The sequence below is a fragment of the Rhipicephalus sanguineus genome, chromosome 8 (assembly GCF_013339695.2).
Source record: "Rhipicephalus sanguineus isolate Rsan-2018 chromosome 8, BIME_Rsan_1.4, whole genome shotgun sequence".
NCBI lineage: Eukaryota > Metazoa > Arthropoda > Arachnida > Ixodida > Ixodidae > Rhipicephalus > Rhipicephalus sanguineus.
Window position 1 is genome coordinate 105549196 of NC_051183.1, and position 22097 is coordinate 105571292.

Below are 22097 nucleotides of genomic sequence, written 5' to 3' on the forward strand. Positions count from 1 at the left end.
GCGTTTGGTGTTTTCCGCTCACGTTTTGTACGTATTTCAGTAAAATATTTGTATATTATTTAGCGACAAAGAAACGAATGTAGCGCTGACTTAAGTGCGTATTCGTGGGCATGTGAGAATGATTTGTAATATTAGTGAGCAGGCCGACTGCTTTAAAGAACGGCTTGTTCACAAGCCCGGCCTACGGCTTCAGAACCAGCCCCGTCGTTTCCGGATAGATTCGTTGAATAATCACCGCAGAAGGTAGCGATTCCGCGAATAGTAAAGTGTGAACGATCAAACACTGAAGGCCTTTTAAAAGTATAATGTAACCTGCAAAAGGACATTGAAGCGCCTGTAGGTGAGAAACATATACAGCGATAGCACGTCAACCTTTTCAAAACTAGCGTTCAACCTCGTGAAAAATAGTTTATGTACCTTTCCGCCACCATTTCCTGGAACTAAAATCGCCAGGAAGTAGCTGGATTCTGTCTGGCTAGTATCATACAAAGTTAAAATGTCTACTGCAGGTACTTTTTCAGGCTGCGATAATTAGAAAGAAACGAAAGACACCCTACAGAACAATAAGACAGCGATACGTTTTTGCCCAGGGCGTTTTTCTTGAACTCCTAATCGAAAAACAAAAGAATGCCGAGTATAGAAACCGACTCACTTTGTCAAGGGCCTAGCTGAGTAATGAAAAGGCTCGTCGCTGAAGCAAGACAAAGTATATTTTATTAATGATCAAATGCATATATATTTCGCATATGTCCTGTTGAGACAACCATTGGCATCATTGAAATGAAGCTTTTGCAACAAATAAATGTGCTCAGAAACATTAACTAGCAATTTTTTTTATCTTGGCGACGTTGAAACATCGTTGCGTAAAAACACACGCGTAGAGATTACGTTTCCAAAAACAAAGCTATTTACATGGTTTCCTCTTACAAATACCTACAAAAACAAAGTTGTCACTATACGGCGTCTTCAAAAGTGCTTAAACGTGACAAACACTTTACTTTTATACGAATACTGTAGTAACACGTTTTAATACTCGCGTGAGTACAGCAAGGCTGCTATAGCAATGTAGTGATATATTTCGGAAGGCGTAAAATGAAATATGACAGGTTTAGATGCCTAACCAGGTCAACTTTGTGCAATACTTACCTTTACTTACTTTGCGCAATACTTACCTATACCTAATACTTACGTATTCATGTTGCGCCTCAGATATGCGTAATATCTGCTTTTTGATCGGCAATGTTCACAAGTATGAACGCCGCTACCAGTTCAAGATGACTAAACGTTTAGAAAGTGCTTAAACTTTTGCCTGGTGGCTGAAATGTGTGATAGACAGACAGAAAGACCGACCGACAGAGAGACAGACCAAAATTTCTGCGTTGAAGTATCCCAAGAAAGACTATCGTCTTTAAAAATCTGATAGAAATATGTTAACGACCGAGCTGTTTCAGGCAGCGGTTAGTCCGTGATCCGCGCAAATGAAATGATCATCATCATGAACCAGCGCACGCTCTCTTCATCTTCTTCTTGATCGTCGTCTTCTTCATATTCTGCTTCGCTCCGAAAATACGTGCGCCGATTTCTGCAAAGCGGGATACAATAACTCTGACAGGCGAGTCAACGAGTACAGGAAGAGAGAAAGACAGAAAGAGAGCGATATAGAGAAAAAAAAGCCGGCAGATCCCACGCATTGTGGGAATCGATGTAATGCGAAGCAGCCAGCAAGGAGCTACATACATCATCTTGTATGTCATTGAGGAAAATGCGTGTCATGGTTTTCATGTTAACTCCTATTATTTATGTTCGTCACACAGTAACGTCGCGCAATACCAAATTCTGGGTAGATCAAGCTAGCGAAACGGCCGCCAGCGCACCATGAGCCCGGTACGTAGGTCATGCTGCAAATGCCATGTGTTTCATGACTTTCATGTTAACCCGTGTTATTTACGTTCGTCACACAGTCACATCGCAAGATACCAATTTTGGTGTATATCAAGCCATCGAAACGACCGCCAGTGCAACTTGAGCGTGGCACGTAAGTCATGCTGTACATGACATGTGTGTCATGATTTTCATGTTAACTCGTATTATTTATGTTCGCCACACAGTAACGTCGCGCAATACCAAATTCTGGGTAGATCAAGCTAGCGAAACGGCGGCCAGCGCGCCATGAGCGTGGCAAGCAAGTCATGCTGTACATGACATGCGTGTCATAATTTTCATGTTAACTCGTGATTTTATGTTCGTCACACAGTCACGTCGCGCAATACCACTTTCAGGGTAGATCAAGCTGGCGAAACGGCCGCCAGTGCCCCATGAGCGTGGCACGTAAGTCATGCTGTACATGACATGCGTGTCATAATTTTCGTGTTAACTCGTGGTATTTATGCTCGTCACACAGTCACGTCCGAAGATACCAATTTCGGGGTAGATCAAGCTAGCGCAACGGCCGCCAGCGCACCATGAGCGTGGCCCGTAAGTCATGCTGTACATGACATGCGTGTCATAATTTTTGTGTTAACTCGTGGTATTTATGTTCGTCACACAGTCACGTCCGAAGATACCAATTTCGGGGTAGATCAAGCTAGCGAAACGGCCGCCAGCGCCCCATGAGCGTGGCACGTAAGTCATGCTGTACATGACATGCGTGTCGTAATTTTCGTGTTAACTCGTGGTAGTTATGTTCCTCACACAGTCACGTTCGAAGATACCGATTTCGGAGTAGATCAAGCTAGCGAAACGGCCGCCAGCGCCTGATGAGCGTGGCACGTAAATCATGCTGTACATGGCATGCGTGTCATGATTTTCATGTTAACTCGTGTTATTTATGTTCGTCACACAGTCACGTCCGAAGATACCAATTTCGGGGTAGATCAAACTAGCGAAACGGCCGCCAGCGCACCATGAGCGAGGATGTATATCATGCTGTACATGACATGCGTGTCGATTTTCATGTTTTGACTTGTCATTGATGTTTGTCATACAGTCCTGTTACGCCATACCAATTTTGGTGTACATTCGATTAGCCAAGCGAGCAGGAGAGCACAAAGTCGTAGGCGGCTAGATAGATAGATAGATAGATAGATAGATAGATAGATAGATAGATAGATAGATAGATAGATAGATAGATAGATAGATAGATAGATAGATAGATACGCTCAAAGTCGCAGAAGTTCGCTAAGAAAGCTTCGCATTTAATAGAAATAACAATAACAATATAGAAAGAATAATTCTAGAGGAAAATTTTATTCGCGGGGAGAAAATCAAACCCAGGTACCCACAATCATCTTAAGCACTCGGCTATCCAGGCACGTTAGCAGAGCATTATAGCATAGTATTTTACAGTATACTATAGCAAAGGGGTTTGAAAGGCAAGCGAGGGTGAAGAGGAGGGAAGATAGAAGGGGAGAGCGTAAGTCATAGCACGGAAAGAAAGAGAACCAAAAACAAAAGATAGAAATGTAGAGCGAGATAAAGAGATAGAAAGAAAGAGGAAGCAAAAAAGCACGCCATATCCACGAAGTGAATGATGATGAGTGGGCGAAGCTCCGGAGGTAATCTGGTAAACCGCCAATCCCCGTAAATTTTGCCCACTCGTTCATCATACAAAGACCTGACACACAAACGCGGGGGTCCTCATATATGACGTTAAGCCCAGGGGAACGTTTATTGTCCGCGTTGCCGTTTTGCCTTTCGAGGGCGAGAGCGCCTTCACGATTGTTTTCATCCATGGCAGAAAGAGAATGTGTGGTGTGCAACACGCTTATACTTCATGGTCATCAGCGTCATCGTTATCACGTGTAGTTGGTACATTCCACTATACTGGAACGTCCTTATTCTTCATGGTCATCAGTCGTCATCGTCATGGAACGCGCTTATGCTTCATGGTCATCAGCGCCATCGTCATCGTTATCACGTGTAGTGGGTACATTCCAGTATACAGGAACGCGCTTATTCTTCATGGTCATCAGTGGTCATCGTCATCTTTATCACATGTAGTATATACATCCCACTATGCGTGGCTACATACTACATACTACAACGGAGGGACAGGCCCACACCCTGAGGAGCTTCGCGCCTAAAAATACAGTGAAAGGCGCCACGTTGGCCTCACGTAGCACGTGATCATTTTACGAGCTGGCAGCTGACCAATAATCCCTCGCATACTACCTGAAGGCATCAAGTCTGCCAGGACGAGACCCTCGCTATGAATGAAGGAAAGGAGATGATTCTTTAGGGCTCGTTTATCTTTGTTAGAGACAATATTAATGAGAACTAACAGACAATAACGCCAAGGACAGTATAGGGTGTGTTATCTGTAGTATTTAGAATATAAGTGAGTAATGTAAAGTGGACGAAAAGATAACTTACCGCCGGTAGGGACCGAATCTGCGACCTTCGAATAACGCGTCCGATGCTCTACCCCTGAGCTACGGCGGCGGTCATCCTCCCGTCTATTTTGGGGGGTATATATATTCTCGAAGTACGAAAAAACGTCCCTGTTTGTCAGCTTGCACTATCGACAACCGAGTGGCCGACAGGTAAATAATCACTCCTGTAAGGGTGGAAATCAGATCCTTCGTCCGTTTTAGCATGATGTTTCAAGGAATCGAAACCTGGCTGGCCAAGCTGGATTGGTGTCCAGGCACTACTTTTCTGGCGACGCGGTATATTAAAGTCTACCTTGTGTTCGGGAAGAAGGCTTGGTTTGACACCGAAATTGGAGACCATTTCTGAGAGCTGCCCTTACTTGATCGGTAGCAAACCTCCGAAGACTGTCACACCTGCAGAACCTTAGCTAAACTGGGAGTGAAGATCCTGGTCCTCTGCCACACAAATTCCGGACATTTTGTTGTTAGTCACTTGGATTCTCCGTGGCTTCATTCCTTAGTGTCCGCTGTAACGGTCACCCTCTTCATGCGATTTGGGGCCCGGGCAGGTAACTGTGGTCGATTGTCATTTTGCGCTCTCTATCAAAATGACATTTTTTGGTAGGGGGGGGGGCATATCTGAGTGGCACTTGCCAACAGCATTCATTAACCTCAAGTCTTTAATGAAAGCCAACCTAGTCTTGTTAGCTGAAGAGATAGGCATCCCGGCACAGAAGTCGTGGGGAAGCCAGAAAAAATTGAAGCAATGTCTAAATGCAAAGCGAAAGACGACGTATTCGAGGGATATTGGAAGGCAGTCTCCCAACGACTAAAAGAACGAGGTAGAACTGAAGTAAAAAAAAATTGGCCGCGTATCTGCGTGCTTCGCTGCAAATGTTGTCTAAAGACGATAGAAGAGGCGCTGCGTGAGATATGGACGCCATCTGGCAATACGTCGGGAAACACGAGTGCTGCGTTGCGGGCTGGTACTCCCGGCGCAGCGGCAGGCGAAGACCGGCGGTGACCAACGCGACCGGTGGGGACGCCGGCCAGCCCGAACACGCTGTTTGGCGCGATGCACCGAAGGAGAAGAAACGTCCGCACTTACCGAGTACTCTCCACACACTCTTTTATTAACACGTCGCCTGGGTAAAGCAGCAATGCCAGAGCGGCGCCCCCTGTCATTCGTACAATGCAATACTGAACCGAAACCGAAACACAACATGAGCTTGTGCAGAGGGCACGGAGGAAGACAAGTTTCAGCGCAGTCGCATTTTCAGCGCAGCTTAAGAACTGAAAGAAGCCACAAAACGTCGAAAACCGAAAAAGCAGAGCGGCAGAAAACAGAGACACAGCACAGAGACGTGGCCACGTCTCTGTGCTCTGTCTCTGTTTTCTGCCGCTCTGCTTTTTCCGTTTTCGACGTTTTGTGGCTTCTTTCAGTTAACTAAGTATGTACCAACTTGCCCAACAAGCAACTCTCCTGAGCAGCTTAAGAAACTAGGGTTGTAACATTGTAGGGCGAGTAGGGCCAGAAGGACCGTCACGACGAAAACCTGCCTCCTCAGTCGTATTCGCCTGGAACGTTGGTGTCGCTTCGCGTTCCCTCCTCCACTCCTGGCCTTTGCACAAGGCTACTGCCTAAGTACGAAGGCCCCTACCGCGTCCTACGTCAAGCATCCCCAGTTAACTATACGATTGAGCCTGTTCAATCATCTACGGGTCGCCGTCGTCGCGGCCGCGAGACTGTTCACGTCGATCGACTGAAGCCGCATTATGACCCACCAGCTGTACCTGTTCCTTAGGTCGCCAGGATGACTCCTTTTCCGCTGGGGAGTGATTTGTAACATGGTACGGCGCAGACAAGAACGCCTGCGAAAGAAGAAGACGAAGACGGTGGCTGTTGGCGCTCGCGCTTGCTCGGCTTGGAGCGCTGATCGCTTCAGCTGTGGCAATCTTTTAATAAACGCGTTACTGTCTCAACGTTAAACGCATACCATCAAGGTCTTTAAAATTGCGTATCTATGTATTTTCTATTAAAGGAACACACCGCCTAATGCTTACCTAGTGATGTTGCGCCTCAGATATGCATAATGTTTGCTTTTTGATCAACAATGTACACAAGTATGAACCTAGTCAGCCGTTCACGATGGCTGGCCCTTGGGCAAGTGGTTCAACTTTGGCCGAGTGGTTGAATCGAGGGACGTGCCGACAAACAGAAAGACAGACAGAAAGACAGACCAAAATTTCTGCGTTTAAGTTCCCCAAGAAAGACTATCGTCTTTAAAAATGCAGCTGCATGGCCTTCAACGCAATGACAGTTTCACGCGAATATACTCAACATTTCGGTGCTGTTAGCACCATCACCTTGTATTTCGTCAACTGTTATAACCGGCAGTGCAGAGATCCGGCCTGCAAGGGACGCTCATCGGCGTACCTGCCATACGCTGTCCGCGTTCCACAGGAACGCGGGAAATCACCAGGTACGCTGCGACGAACGCGCATGGCAGGTCTCGCAGTCGGCGTCTAGCGCGTGCACGGACCGCTATAAAAGAAGCGTGTCGGGAGTGCATTGAGACTCACTGGCCTTTGCTCGCCATCTCGTCTCGCTCTGGGCCCTTGTGATGTAAAGGCGCGTCTCTACGCCTTGGTTGTTAAACCTCCTGTAATTATGTAAATTAAACAGGTTTTCTTCTTGTACGTGTGAAGCGTCGCAAGAGTCCTTCTCGCCGGAGCCTGGGTGCCAGCCTCAACCCCTCCTCGGTCACATCAACTGGTTGGCAGCGGCGGGATCGGCTTGTGTTCTTTCCTGGTACCTATGCTGGTGAGTGCTCACTTTCCGTAGAGATTCTACCAGGTGTTTTGGATAGATGGTGATGTTTATCCAAAGGGGTAGATTAGTTGCTGCTTTGTGAAGGATTTGGTTTATTAGAGGTACCTTTACGGCAGTTTGAGCAACGGAAGTCTGCACGGGGTGACCATGGATTTGAACAAATTGAGGAAACCGGATTTAGTGCTGTTGTGCGAGGAGCTGGGGATTGAGGTGGCGACTATACATAGAAAGCCACATTTAATACAGGCTGTTAAGGATTCTGGCGCGGATGAAGAGGAGCTTGCCGAGTGCTGGGAGCTAATTCAGGAGAGGATAAAAAGGGCACAAGAAGACGAAGAGCGAGAGACCATCAGGCGTAAAGCAGAAGCTGCAAGTCAAGAAAGGGAGCTGGAAAGGCTGCGACTTGAGCTTCAGATCGTAAAAGCGAAACGTGCCAGTAGTCAGGATGCAGAAAATGTAGGGATTCAGGATAGACCGTGCGATAGTAACATTAAATGCGCGGCTGAGCTAGGTGATGAGTACAGCGTCCGTCGCCATTCAGGGAAAGCACGCGTTCGTCCACATGGCAAACTGCCTCACAAAGATTGCCCTGAGGGTCAGAACGATTCATACAAGGAAGAGATAGAATTGCCCCTGTATAGCTGCACTCAAGGAGCACAGAAAGGTTTTTGGCTACTGGTGGCCACATTCGTAAAGAAAGCTTTGAGCTGGTGGCCGCCGATTCTGATATACCGCCAATTGCGGTAACAGGCGTCACAATCAGGGCCGAAGACCAGGTGAATGACTGGCTGGTAAAGAACGACAGATTGACTTCTCGGTTTAGTGCAGTTGCCATTTTTTCGAGTGGGCAGGAAAAGAGTGCGCAATCACTCGTCAATGGAGAAAGTATACAGTCGGATGTGCTGTCGTCAGTATACAGAGGTGTTGATGGGCAGGACGGCCAAAATGGAACGGTCAGTTGTAGGGAGCACAATGATAAAGCTGGAGAAAGCGACATAGGAGATGACACCAGATTGTCAGTGCACAACTTCTTGAGCGGCGAGGAAGGTGATGCATTTTCTGTGGTGTCTGGGGTTTCAGAGGGCACTTCCTCAAATATATTTTGTCTGTTAGATCTTGAGCCAGAGGAAGGCGTTCGCATGCAGGTAGGGGTCGTTCGGACGCTCCTGTCTTTATGCGACGGGAGACAAATCCTGCGGTTTGGATCCCCTCTTTTCTGCACCGAGGATAAAAATTCTGTGAAGCGTCCGGCTCTTTTCATGCGGATTTGGAGACACGCGTCTCAAAGAGCACACTTTAAAGCGTCTTTCTGTTTCGGGTCTGGCCAGCATGTGAAAAGTTCCACTCGTCTGGTTTGGGACGCTATCACTTAATCAGCTGGTCACCACCATGCAGGCTTCACTAGTGTAGTAAATTAGGAAATGAGCCTTGCAACAATTTACACCTGGTGGATCTCGGGAAAGCTGGGAGCTCTCAGCGTTGGTATTGGGCATGTGTGTACTGTTCAAGCCAGGCAGACGTCCAGCTACGCCTACTGGTCCCACCATAGAGCACGAAGGACACGACGAACAAGCCACTAGCCACCTTTCCGCAGCGCTTCGTATCATCGTCGTCCAGTGGACGACCAGGCAAGGGCGACCGGGCGTCTGCAGCTGTGGACGGCCCCATGTTGGGACCGAGCGTGTGTTGGTGTGCTGTGGATCGGGGCGACGCCAATGTGTGCTTAATGTGCAACCTTCTGTGTGGTGTGCGTCTCTGTTGTGGTGGACAACCACTGTGATGGCTACGGACACGTACAACGGTCACTTCAGGGAGCAGCGCCACTGCAGCCCTTACGTGACCTCTTCGGGCGGCGGACGAGCTGTTATAACCGGCAGTGCAGAGATCCGGCCTGCAAGGGACGCTCATCGGCGTACCTGCCATACGCTGTCCGCGTTCCACAGGAACGCGGGAAATCACCAGGTGCGCTGCGACGAACGCGCATGGCAGGTCTCGCAGTCGGCGTCTAGCGCGTGCACGGACCGCTATAAAAGAAGCGTGTCGGGAGTGCGTTGAGACTCACTGGCCTTTGCTCGCCATCTCGTCTCGCTCTGGGCCCTTGTGATGTAAAGGCGCGTCTCTACGCCTTGGTTGTTAAACCTCCTGTAAATATGTAAATTAAACAGGTTTTCTTCTTGTACGTGTGAAGCGTCGCAAGAGTCCTTCTCGCCGGAGCCTGGGTGCCAGCCTCAACCCCTCCTCGGTCACATCAACGTGCACTTGAGCAGCGTTTGAAAAATAGACCTGGTCAGAGCGCCTGTTGATATTGTTTCCAAGTGAGACAGCCAACGTAATCGCGAGAATGCCATATGAAGGTGCGCGTAATCACGATAATGTAAAGATACAGCCGAGGCGAACGGTACGGCTTCCAGGATGAAATTTCGTACTAAGAGAGGAGTCATTCTGAGAATATGCATACAGATCTATGACCTTGTACAGAGAACGGCTTGAAAACGCCAACGCGTATTAGATAAAATGACGTGTGATTGAAGTACTGGCACTATAGCAATGTTATCCGTCGTTGGGGAGCACATAAACGGACAAGACACGCAGGAAGAAGTCGTGAGAAGCGCTGGCCAGCCATCGGTTTCATTATCGGAACAAGAGATTCTTTTCATTGATAGTCGTGAGCTTGCATGTGGTTTAGGTTTTCTGTATATATTGAAATTTTTCAAATAAACATATTCACTTCTTAGACCAGCGCTTATTCCGTCTTCTTCCTTCGTGTCTTGTCCGTTTGTGTGCTACCCGACAATGAATAGGTTCCAACTCGCCCGCCTTTCGATCGTACTACAGCAATGTTATTCGTCAATGCCCGAGCAAATGCACCTGTGGATATTGGACAAGCCAAACATCGAGATATTGCAAACGGCTGTTGGCTATGCTGACGAGTACTGTTCTTGTGGAATCGAAAATTCGACAGTACTGCGAAAGAAACCGTCGGGAGCCTACAAGGAATTTCAGGAAGACAAAAATCAAGATAGGCCGATCTTTTGAACAGCTTCTGGCCGCCAAAGGTATCATCTTCGACTTTTGGGTTTGGTGCACAGCGATAGCTGGGCTGCCCACTTAGGAACTAATACGACCAAGAGCACGCTATTCAACGACTACTACTGGCCGATGTGCTTCAAGGAATCTGATAACTGGGTACGTTCCTGCAGCGTTTGCCAAAGGATGAGTAAGCCAAATGAAAAATCCAAGACACCTTTTGTCTAAGTGCCTTTGACTAGCGAACCTTCTCGCATATTAATAGTCGACATTGTCGGTCGTTTACTAGTGAAAGCGGCGGGCAACAAATGTTTGGTAGCATTCATTTTCCCTGCCATAAAATTTCCGGAGGCAGTGCTGTTATCGAATATAACCTCAATAGCAGTTGCAAGCGCGCTACTCGGCGTCCTTGCCACGATTGGATTCCCCAGGGATATCCGATGCCACCAAGGTTCTTTGCTCACCTGTGCGCTTACCACGACGCCCTTGCGGAAATCTGGCGTAACCGTTCTTCACAGAACTGCGTATCATCCGTGAAGTAATTCAGCCGAAAAGCTTAACTCGGTACTGAAGCGCATTCTTCTCGCGCTCTGTTTCGTGAACGGCACCGACTGGGACGAGGCTGTTCCCGCTGTGCTCGTCGTTCGGTGCTCCCTCACTCACGAATTGACTGTAATACCCTTGTCACACGGGTAAGCTTAACCGCTGTTATAACCAACTGCAGTTAGCGGACGTAACCACAGTTACCGTAAACCGTCACATGTTTTCAGCCCTTCCAAGCGTTCTTTAGTAGATATATGGCTGTCTTCGTGCAACACCGCTATAACACCACCTTGTACAGGGTTTCACGCTTGATTATTGAAGCGTCAGCAGCGTGTTTTAATGCGCGTCTATCAAATAGCATGAAGCCCTGTTCAATGAACGAACGCAGCTGTTTATCAATCTCGTGAAATTGACACGAGACTTTTGCAACACAGACAAACTTGTACCACAAAGCCAGTAATTTGTCTTCCCAAATGCGTATCAACGCTTCCGTCATTGCAAAGGTCCAGTTGACACGCTTTTGCCTCGATATTTCGCTGGGAGCCGAGCTGCTCGCGTCCGACGTGGGGGCCGCCATGTTGTCAGTTTACGGCGCTAACAGGGGTTGCCTACCTCCATTAACAGCAGTTAGGTTTGTCGTGTGACAAGCTACAACATCCGTTAGACTTAACGGCCGCCGTACTTAACTATGGTTAGACTACACGTGTGACAAGGGTACAACTTGCTTACGGTCGAGCGCTTATGGGCTTCGCTCACCATGTTAAAGGAAAAGTGGTAACACAAATTCGCAGACAAATTGGTTGTCGAATACGTGTTGACCTTGTTTGTTGAAGCGCCATCGTGAATCGCGAGAATTGGTGCAAAACAACGTGGCGGAACCCACTTTAGTGAATGACAGAATATATCAGGAAAATTTGTGTGTTTGAGAAATTTGAGAGCAATTTTCAGGACTTCTGCGCGGACGTGTGACTATGAAGAAAACGAAGACGAGAAGGCGAGCCAGCGGCAGGTGGCACGCGTGGCGGCAACACGGGAAGAAAAAAAAAATGAAAAGCGGAGTAGAAGAGAAAGAAGAGAAGCGCGTGTGGAACGCGCAGAAGAATGAGTCAGGTCGAAGGACATGCCCAACCAGGGCGCTCTCCGTGGAGCTCGTCCTGCCTGTTCCTGGTGGCGTCCTGGAACTGAGGTGCCTGCCCGGTGCTGCAGACACCGGGCGTGCCTCCTGCTTTGTCAGCATGATGGACAGGAGCGACCGGTTCCTGATCGCCGCCGCCACCAGGGACGGCGTAAGGCCGTGTTCTCGTCGAGCACTAACGATGGCCTTGTCTTCGTGCCGAGGCACGAAGACAAGGCCATCCTTTGTAATGGGTTAGAAACTTTACACGGCCGACCAGTTATGCAATTTGCATTGGGTGACGCCTGGTCGCTATTTCTCTCTCCCGCCATGCTATATAACATACATTGACGTGGGAGACAGAGGGTGGCGGGCGAATAACTTTATTGCGCCCCCGAGGAAATGTATCATGCGCTTATGGGCTTCCTTGGCAACCAATATAAGTGCACTTGCTAGGAACCCACTACGCTATAAATCATTGTAATATTCGAGAGGTAGGGAAGCAGGCACTATGCCATTTTTTGTCATTCAACGGAGAGCCGTGGTACCTGCTAAACGCGTGTAAAGCATTATGCGCACTTTGTTGATGCTGTGTCTGATGACGATGAAGAATTATGGCTGAACCGTAATTACTTCAGTATTACTTCAGTTCATTTATGGCTGAACCCTTTGTAATGGGTTGGAAGCATTCAAAAACCTACTCGTTGCGCAATTCGGATTGTGTGACGCCTGGTTACAGAATTTGCGTTGTGCGACGCTTAGTGCTTATTTTGCTCTTCTACCACGCTATATTGCATATATTAATGTGGTTCCTTCCCTACATGAAGCCTCTACAGGGTCTTTTTGCAAAGCAGTATCAAGCACCGGCAAGGCTCAGAGGTTGAATACTGGGCTCCCGCGCAGAGGACCCAGGTTCGAACCTCGTTCCATCCTGGAATTTCTTTCTTATTTCGTTTTTTTTTTCTTATTTCCAGCGATAGTGGTTACGGACACCGATGGCGGCGGCGGCGGCGGATAACTGCGGCGCCAAAAACGGCCGCTGAAATGATCTCAAAACAGCTTTCGCTGTAACAGAGCGAAAGGTCGGCGCGCGGGCGGCGGAGAGCGTCGTCTGCTTGGGGCGCAGTGTGGCTTGGCGGAGCCGCTAAGCTTCATCGAGCGGCGAAGTCTGAAGAGAGGGCACAGCGAGCGCGGCGGCGATCACGCGGCACCACCGTGGTTCGGCTACTCGTGGGCGCTCTCCGCCTCGAGCCATCAGACGACGCTACGCTCAACATGACGGAACAATTTCTGGCCGCTTCGGCGCGCGTAGTGTCAACACCTGAATATTCTTACACCGTGCGCAGGCCCGCACGCGCTAGCGCGTGCGGCTGCAGCGCGGGGGAGGAGAGGAGAGAAGGCGACCGAACACCTACGTAAAGGAGGAGAGTGAGAGAGATATATAGTAGGCGCATGCGCTTTGGAGCGCGCACGCCACCGCCGGACAGAGACCGGAGCAAAAGCTGCTTCGCGTCTAAAAAACGCGCCGTGTCTACCACCGTCCCATTCGGCGCGTCCCGTTTGGCCCAAGCCTGGCTCATAGCATCCATTCATATCGAAAAATAGCTCTCCGACGCTCGCCTGGCTGTCGCACCGCGTTACTCGCTCGCCCTGTGAGAATTAACGGCCAGGCCAGGTTAGAGGGAACACACGACGCGCGTAGCATTTCTCTTCGCGTTTCACGACGCCCTGAAGGAGTGCATATCGAGTATCATTGCCTATTATATGCTTCATGCTATTTTTGCGCGGAATTGATCATATGCGGTGTGCAGGTATATATTAAGAACTTCAGCTATCGCGAGGGTTAAATCTCATCGTGGGCGTTCGTCGTCGGTACGGAGATAACCCACTAGGCGTCAACGTGAGTGCGTCCACATCAAGAGGTGCTATATCTGCCAAACAACAGTAGACATTGTATAAGCGCTCATATACCAATGCACTATAAACAATCACCTACTTCCGTGACTACACGTTTCAATTTCGTGTTGTACCGATTCCTATGACGGAGAGATCGGTAATCTTTGCCTTCTCAGTCAGTGTATTGTTCCTTCGCTTCCACCCTCCGAAAGCCTTCTGCATATTGTCACGATCAATAGCCGACAGGACGACAGAGGACAAAGAAGCGAGAAGCACGAGCTGCAGCTGTGAGCTCTCTGAGGAAGACGATATTGAGGCGTCTGCTCTTTTTTGTTATCTGAATACAGACTTGTCTTTCCTCGTCGCAACGTGGTCCTGTTTCTTGTCATTTCTGCGTTGCGACACTGGTGGAGGTGCTGGACCTCTACGTCTGATGCTCGGGACTCCTCCAAGACCCGGCGTTGCCAGTCCGACACCGGAACCTGTTCCTGCAGTGGATACTCCTGTCCACCGCTACAGTCGCCGACAGCGAGGCCTCAGTCCCGAGACAATCCTCCTGGAGCCTCTCCAGTCAAGGACTCTGTCTGCAGAAATGGCAACTGGAGGCGCTTCACAGGTTACCGTTGAGCAGCCTCGGATTCCCGAGACCTTCCACGGCGAGGTTTATGAAGACGTCGAGGATTGGTTAGACCAGTATGAACAAGTCGCCAAGGCAAACCATTGGACCGTCGAACAGAAGCTCTCGCGCGTCTACTTTGCTCTAGCGGACAGCGCTCGTACGTGGTATGAGAACCGCGAGGCCACATTGTCTTCTTGGGACGCATTTCGGCAGCAGCTTCGCAGCACCTTCGCAAACAACGACCGCCGCGATTCGGCTCAGCAACTCATCGAGTCACGCATACAGAAACCGAATGAGAGCGTCGCCATGTTTGCGGAAGACATGATTCGCCTATTTCGACGAGCTGACCCTGAGATGCCTGAAGCCAAGAAACTACATTTGATGCGAGGCGTCAAAGAACAACTGTTTGCCGGTCTTCTTCGCAACCCGCCGACAACCGTTGCGGAATTCGTCCAGGAGGCTACAACTATCGAGCGAGCACTACAGCAACGGTGCCGCTATTACGACCGACCAAACAACGCCTCGATCAGCGTCTCTGCTCTGACGGCCGGCAGTGGGGGTTCTCTACGTGAGCTCATTCGCGAGGTTGTTCGTGAAGAGATTCGCAACCTCCCTGTGACTCCGCAAGAACCTGCAATGGCTTCCGTTGCAGAAGTTGTACGACAGGAAATCAGGCAAGCATTTTCTCTGCCCGAATCGCTACCAGACCAGCGATCTGTTAACTATGCGTCGACCGTCCGTCGTCCAACGCCAGTGCCAGTTTGGGTCTGGACCCCAGTTCGCCGTCGTGGGCTTTCTGAGAAGCTATTACGGCGGTACTTTGGGCCGTATAAAGTCCTCCGACGTCTCACTGACGTTAACTATGAGGTTGTTCCCGACAGTCCACATTGCTCAAGGCGTCAAAGGCATGCACCAGAAGTTGTTCACGTGGTTCGGATGAAGCCCTATTTGTCCGAATGAACTCATGGGCTGCCAGTGAGTACAAACCCTGCTGCCGTGGCGATGAAGCATCGGGACGATACTTTCTTGGAAGGGAGGGCTGTCACGATCAATATCCGACAGGACGACAGAGGACAAAGAAGCGAGAAGCACGAGCTGCAGCTGTGGGCTCTCTGAGGAAGACGACGTTGAGGCGTCTGCTCTTTTTTGTTATCTGAATACAGACTTGTCTTTCCTCGTCGCAACGTGGTCCTGTTTTCTTGTTATTTCTGCGTTGCGACAATATATTCTTCAGACGGTTTAAGAGCAGTCCGAGAGGCACCGCTGTGTCCTGCAGGACAATCTTCTGCAGCAGGAGAAGTATTGGTGACAATGCAGAGGGCACTCAAGGTTTTTGATGTAGTATGTCACAAGGCAGGAAATGAGGGCTCGCTCTATATAATCATTAGAGATCCAGATGACTTGTTCAGCGCTTCCAGCATAAACACAAGTGTGCTCAGGGCAGGGGTACACATGAGGTACAGTGATTTTCAGGTCGCCAGGCAGCGCACTCTGTGAAATATAACAATAGAGCCATGATAAAACAGCCTGGAGAAAACACCAAAGGCAATTGAGATTCAATACAAAAACAAGATTTTGGAGCATTCGCATATTACTCTCATATTGAAAATGAATTTAAAAAATATGAGAAAGCACTTGATGCAAGAGTAACTGATAAGTGTATGCATAAGTGATTATTTCACAAACATGGTTGTCGATAGTGTCCCTTGAATGACCTTGAAGGTGCTCGAAAATGTCGATGAATGTGCATTCAATTAGTTCTTTGCATGAAAATGCTTCCGACACTGCTCTCAGCTTTATCTCCATGTTACCATTGTTGCTTTTAAACCGGACCTCGAATTTGATGCAAATATGGAGAAGAGTATATAAAATGAAGCAAAAGTAATTATTAATATTAACCATAGAATCAAACCTTTTGTGATATCCCTCATGCTATCAGGATTTGAAGCAATCCAATAATACTTTCAACCATGTCATAACTATCACTGCACAGGTGCAGTGGTGCCAATCACGAAGCGAGATTTGAAGCAACAAAATGCTACTTTTGCTGCTCAAAATCGTCGTATACGCATTACAATGACGTCGTATATGCATAGCAATAAGGCGTCCGTACCTAGCACACCATTATTAGTACAAAGCGCCAGCAAAATGAGCGACGAAAAGGCCCGAATGAATGGTTCTGCTCGTAATCGTCAACGCCAAGCTCAAAGTCACACTGACTCTCTACGCCTGGCACAGCCGTCATATCTCCTTTTTGTTCTCCGTGGTCGCCGCGAACTCTCCATACTGTACTAACTTCTTCTATTCTAGCAGGATGGCTTAAGTGTTGGATAAAACATGGTATATGCCTATACACATGTTCTCTAGCCAAACAAATACTTTTATTCGTGCCCGGAGTTGGCCTCTGAAAGCTTGCGGGACAGAAATCAATGCACAAGGAGCGAAGAGACGCACAGAGGTCGACAAATCAGGTCAAATGAACTCAGACGCCATACATCGAAGCATGCGCATTCGTAACCATATGAAAGCATTCACAAACAGGCGATAGCGACAGAGAAGGGCAGCAAAATCACAGCTTTATTTTCTGACAAATTTAAAATTTCCAAGTGTGCTGAGCCCACTAACCTTTCGACCGATCACTCTGTGCCCTCTGCTCAGTCACTTTGACAACTCCACTTTCTTGTTCTATACCACCTACGTAGAATACAAAATGAAATAAGGGACGGAATCCATGTCATAACAAAGCGTCAAATTCTGTCACGCTATTCATGCCGTCGGCGCAATCGTATATGGTGCGCTCAAACCTCAGTCAAACGCTCGTTTATATGTTGCATAAATCATAGTTCTGTAGCACCACACAATAAATATTTTCACGCGTGCCTGAAGCGTAGCGTCAAAAGCTTACTACTCAGAACTCAATTCACAAGTACAGAAAGCACACGCAAAGTTCAAGAACTCAGGATTAAAGCAATATTGCCGCAGCCATTTACTGGAAGCCTGCGCATTTATTACTACATGTATGCCCGAAACCACCACAGCGCACGAGCGCTGTGGTGAAGGTCGCCCTAACAACAGCGAAAGGACGCGGTTTGACGAGCTTTGAAATAAGGAAGACCTCACATGCCGTTAAAGCCTAACTGGAACAAAAGCCACTTACCCAAGTCCATTATTCGGCCATGAGCCGCTGGGCAGGGCTTTCAATAGCCGCAACGTATTGCGCTTCTGTTGAATCGTCCGGCGAACAAACAATGACGTAGGCAACGTAGAGACGACGGTGAGAATAAAGTTCGTTGCAGCTGCCACGCAGCGCAACCCACATATCTCTGCTGCTTAGCGCCATTAACAATTTCACGGGGCGCACACAAACCAAAAGATTTACAAATCGAAAAAAGCAGTTCCGAAACGCCGCTAGAAAACAGCGTGGCTCACGCGAACCATTCGGATGGTTCGAACTGTTCGAACTATCGGTGTTCCGCACGGGCTGCGCATGTACTGCGCCAGCGGTGGCGCCTTCCCGCCGTCTAGACTTCACGGCGTGCAACGCATCCGAGCGCTAATCGGTCAGGAGAACTCACTCTCTCAGCTGTGGTGTTACTTTCACCCAGGCTCTCACCCGTTCTTTTTTTTTTGAGGCGAGCGAAGCGCCGTGGCTGTGTACACACAGGTTACTTACGTTGTTCATAGGTTACCATTTACAGGTTACCTTGCACGTTTTGCGCTGGTAACCTACACATTACTCGCGCTATGGTTTTGTAACTTTCAGACACCACAAATATAGAGAAAACATAAAAACAATCACTTTGTAAGATTTAGTTTATAAGTTATTAACGCCGAAAACTTACATCGTAAGTTGCTGTTTTAGTATACCGATTCGATTCCGCCGCATGCCTTCAGAACTGCGTAGCCGCCAAACATCATTGTGCAGTGGCGAGGCAAGTTTATTCCGCGGCGACTGCGACGCTGATTAGTTTTGTTGTGCTGATGCAATGCTTGCGCAGTGTCATAAAACTAAAACATGGCGAAAGCTGTTGAAGATGAAGAGCTTACACCCGCGGTCCGCATGCTGGCATGTAATTTGCTTGCTACATCGCAATAGAAGACTGATGAGTTTCCGGTTATTTTACCGGTAATAAAATTACCGTCATATGTGTGTGGTGGTGTTGGTGATGATGGTACCTGATAAAAGAGGGGTGCAGGACAAGTTTCAGGCATATTAACACACGGGGCTCTTCAGCCGCGGTGGCATTGTGATCGAAGTCTGCGGCTTTTACAATGATCTTCTGCAAAATAAGCCCACGATTTAGGTCTTCATCAAGGAAGAGACAGCGTATAAATGCAATAAACATTTGTTGATAACTTTCTTGACACTATCCATCATTCAGTAATTCGGTTAATGTGGCCACCTTTCCAGTGCCATGAATTCCGAATTAGCCAGCTTGTATCGTATAGTCTTCACGTAAATACGTATGCGTATATTCCGTTTTATACATCAGGTGCAACGCTGTGGCCGCAATTTAAAAAGTCCATTCAGGAAAATGCCTAAGTCCGCACGTCTCGCGCTTGGATATCGATGTTGTAAACGTAGCCTCCGCGATGGGCTCTGACTGCACACTACCGGAACTAATCGCGGAATCGCGGAAGCCACGATTAGAAAACAAAGAGAAGCTAAGCGATTGAGAAGAAAATATTATCAACTGTATAAATAGCGGCTTTTGTTTATCTCGAAGGCACAAAGCCCATTCAATTATTACTAAGTACAAAACAAAAATATCACATTACGGGTGGTGGAATCGTTGAGCTATTTCTTAGAGAGAAAGAATCCACTGCAAGAAGTTTCTCTCACTTCCATAGCGTTGCATTTGATGTATAAAACGGATCACAGCCATAAAAGAATGAATTCGACGTTCTATGACCGTGCCCACTCGTTAAAAGACGAGGTTTATTGATGACTCGACGATACCTTAAAATATTTTCATAGCTACTTTGTGCGTGCAGGTGAGCGTGATATATTTTCGGCAGACCCGTATTTTTATTTTTTTCGTCCCGAATAACCCCTCCTAAAGCCGATGAACCAGCTTCGCCACTTCCGGACAGCATTGTTGAGTAATGAAACAAGCAGGGATCATAGGCGTATCTCCCGGGGAAGCAAGGGGGGCGCTAGCCCCCCCGCTGAGCAATGTAGGGGGGGCCGAGCCCCCCCCACTATCGAGAGTGGTTATTGTCGGCTGCAGACTCGGAAACTAACAAGTCAGGAAAAGTTTTACTCAAACGCAGCAATAACATAATTTCGCAATAAAATTTGTGCTGCGATTCTGCTGTAACGACTCTCCTCCGTGTGTCATGACCACGCACTGTAGGCTACCTGCCGTGCGGGTTGCCTATTCCGCGCTTGTTCGTCTTGCGCTCGAGCATTGCAGAGGAGGCTATTCGCTCAACAGGGGCTCTATAACATTACAGTAATCTGTCATAATTTTATTTTGTTCTGCCTGTCCTGAAATTTAAGTAATCAGCGACGCAAATATGGACGGGAACCAGTAAACGTTTTATAGCCCGATCAAACGCTCTCCTTATTCAGGAAATTCAGTCTCTTTGAAAACGATAAGCATAGCCACTGCTCCATATTCAAGCTGCTGTGAGTTGATGAATGTGCAGAAGTGTCCAGTATTTTATTTGTGCCTAGCCAGGACAGCTAAAATAGATTCCCACTTTTGTCTCCGATTAGCCTGCTTCACTTGGCTTATCATATGGTAGCCTAGCAGCTATCGTGGTGGCTTGTAACCACGTTGTAGTACGTTAAGAAGCCCAGCCTTCATGTTTGCCCCGTTGCTTGATCTACCTCACCAGGGAGATGACCAGCGTCCACGGTTTTCTGGACTAAGAAAGCTGGCTACCTGCAAAGGATTGTGTCTGTTCCTAATAATGTTTATTTCTCTCTCTACCTCTTTGTCTGCAACGATGAGTTCACAAAGTGTTGTACACGCGCAAAAATAGCTCAGCATCGTTATACAACAACTGAAAGTATCTATCATTCACATATGAATTCATCTCGCCCGCTGCTATAAGCAGCCGTTGCAAATGTGATTGGCGGGAAAGCCTTCTTAAATTACGTTCAAAAAGAGACACTGCCTGGTTATTCCGAAAAAAAAATAAGTAATTGTTCAGCACAGAAATGTGCTGCCTATTGGGCACACTTCATTTTAACGCCGCGAGTTTTCGCAGACTTGTAACGTCGCGTAGCAAGCAAGCGATTTTATGGCACATTGAAAATTTTTGACGAATAGCGAGGAACCAATGACAAACAATACGCCCTATTGAAAATAGTTCATTATAATTTTTTACGCGGTCATGCGTACGTGGTAATTTCGCGGTGGATCACTTACGCGTCATTTATTGCGTCGTTTTACGAGCAGGTGCTGGGAGCATGACCCAGAAAATTTCGACCATCATTAACAGCTAACGACCTATACGGAAGAAAACAATGCGGGGTAGTCTTATGTTATAATCGCTCACATTTTTTTTCAAGGAAAATTTGAGCTTACACAGTTTACTTCTTACACTCTCTTCAAGCAAACAATAGTATTATTATTTCAGATGGTTGTCCATGCTCAGGAACATTCAAACTGCAAATCGCCAAATGAATTTGGAAAAAGAAAGAAAGAAAACAAGAGGAAGTGAGCGACAAATGAATGTAGAAGAAAAAAAGCACAAAAAAGAAAACAAGAGTACAAGTGAAAAAAAAAGGAAAGAGAAAAAAAGAGGATTGCGTTACAAAAAAAGACAAAAAAGACAAAAGAGGAAACGATAAAACAAAACAAAACAAAAAAGTGAAAAGAAAACAAAAGAAAAAAAGAAAGAAAATCATTGAGGGAGAAAAAAGAGAACAAAAAGACAGAGACTTATGCAAAAGAAAAAGAAGAAATAAAATAAAATAAAAAACCAAAACTGTGAAAATGGAAGTATATGCAAAATATATATACATACTATGTTTACTCACGAATGCCAATCTTTAACTATCGAGGACCATCTGTCACACTTCAAAATTCTCTTTCTCACAATTAAAACCATGACATTACATCTCTAAAATTCATGAAGAAAGGTTAACCACACTAACACGTCAACCACAGAATATGTAAGCGCCGCACCATTCTCTCACACTTTCAGCCACTAGATATCAGTAATGTAATAAAAAAATTAAAAACAAGAATTTAAGAATAATTCAACTTAGATATATTCTCCGCATCTACTACTGACACGTAATGCAAGTCACATTCTACCGTGGTGGGGGGTGGGAGGGGGTCAGTAATGAAAATTTCATTATTTTACAGAGCACCTAATCAGTAGGAGAAGTTAAACCAAAAATCAACAGCCTTCCCCCATAGGAAACAAGACAAAGAAGATTCCACGAAGACAAGACTGAAGAGCTACCACTTTCAAGATTCAGCACCGAAGATTAAACTCTGACACATTTTAGCAGCAAGAAAGCAATGTAAACATGAACAGTAGATTTTTTTGTCCGCCATTGGGGTCCCGTTCTCCTTCCCCTTCAAAATTTACCTTGGCTCTGCCCTGTTCATTTTCCTTTTCTCAATGGAATTGCCTGCTATATTATTATGGTGCGGGCCGAGGTTTCATTCTTTTTTTCTTTTTTCATACCTCACAATAAAGAAAGAAACAAAAGTTTACGTAGGCAATTTA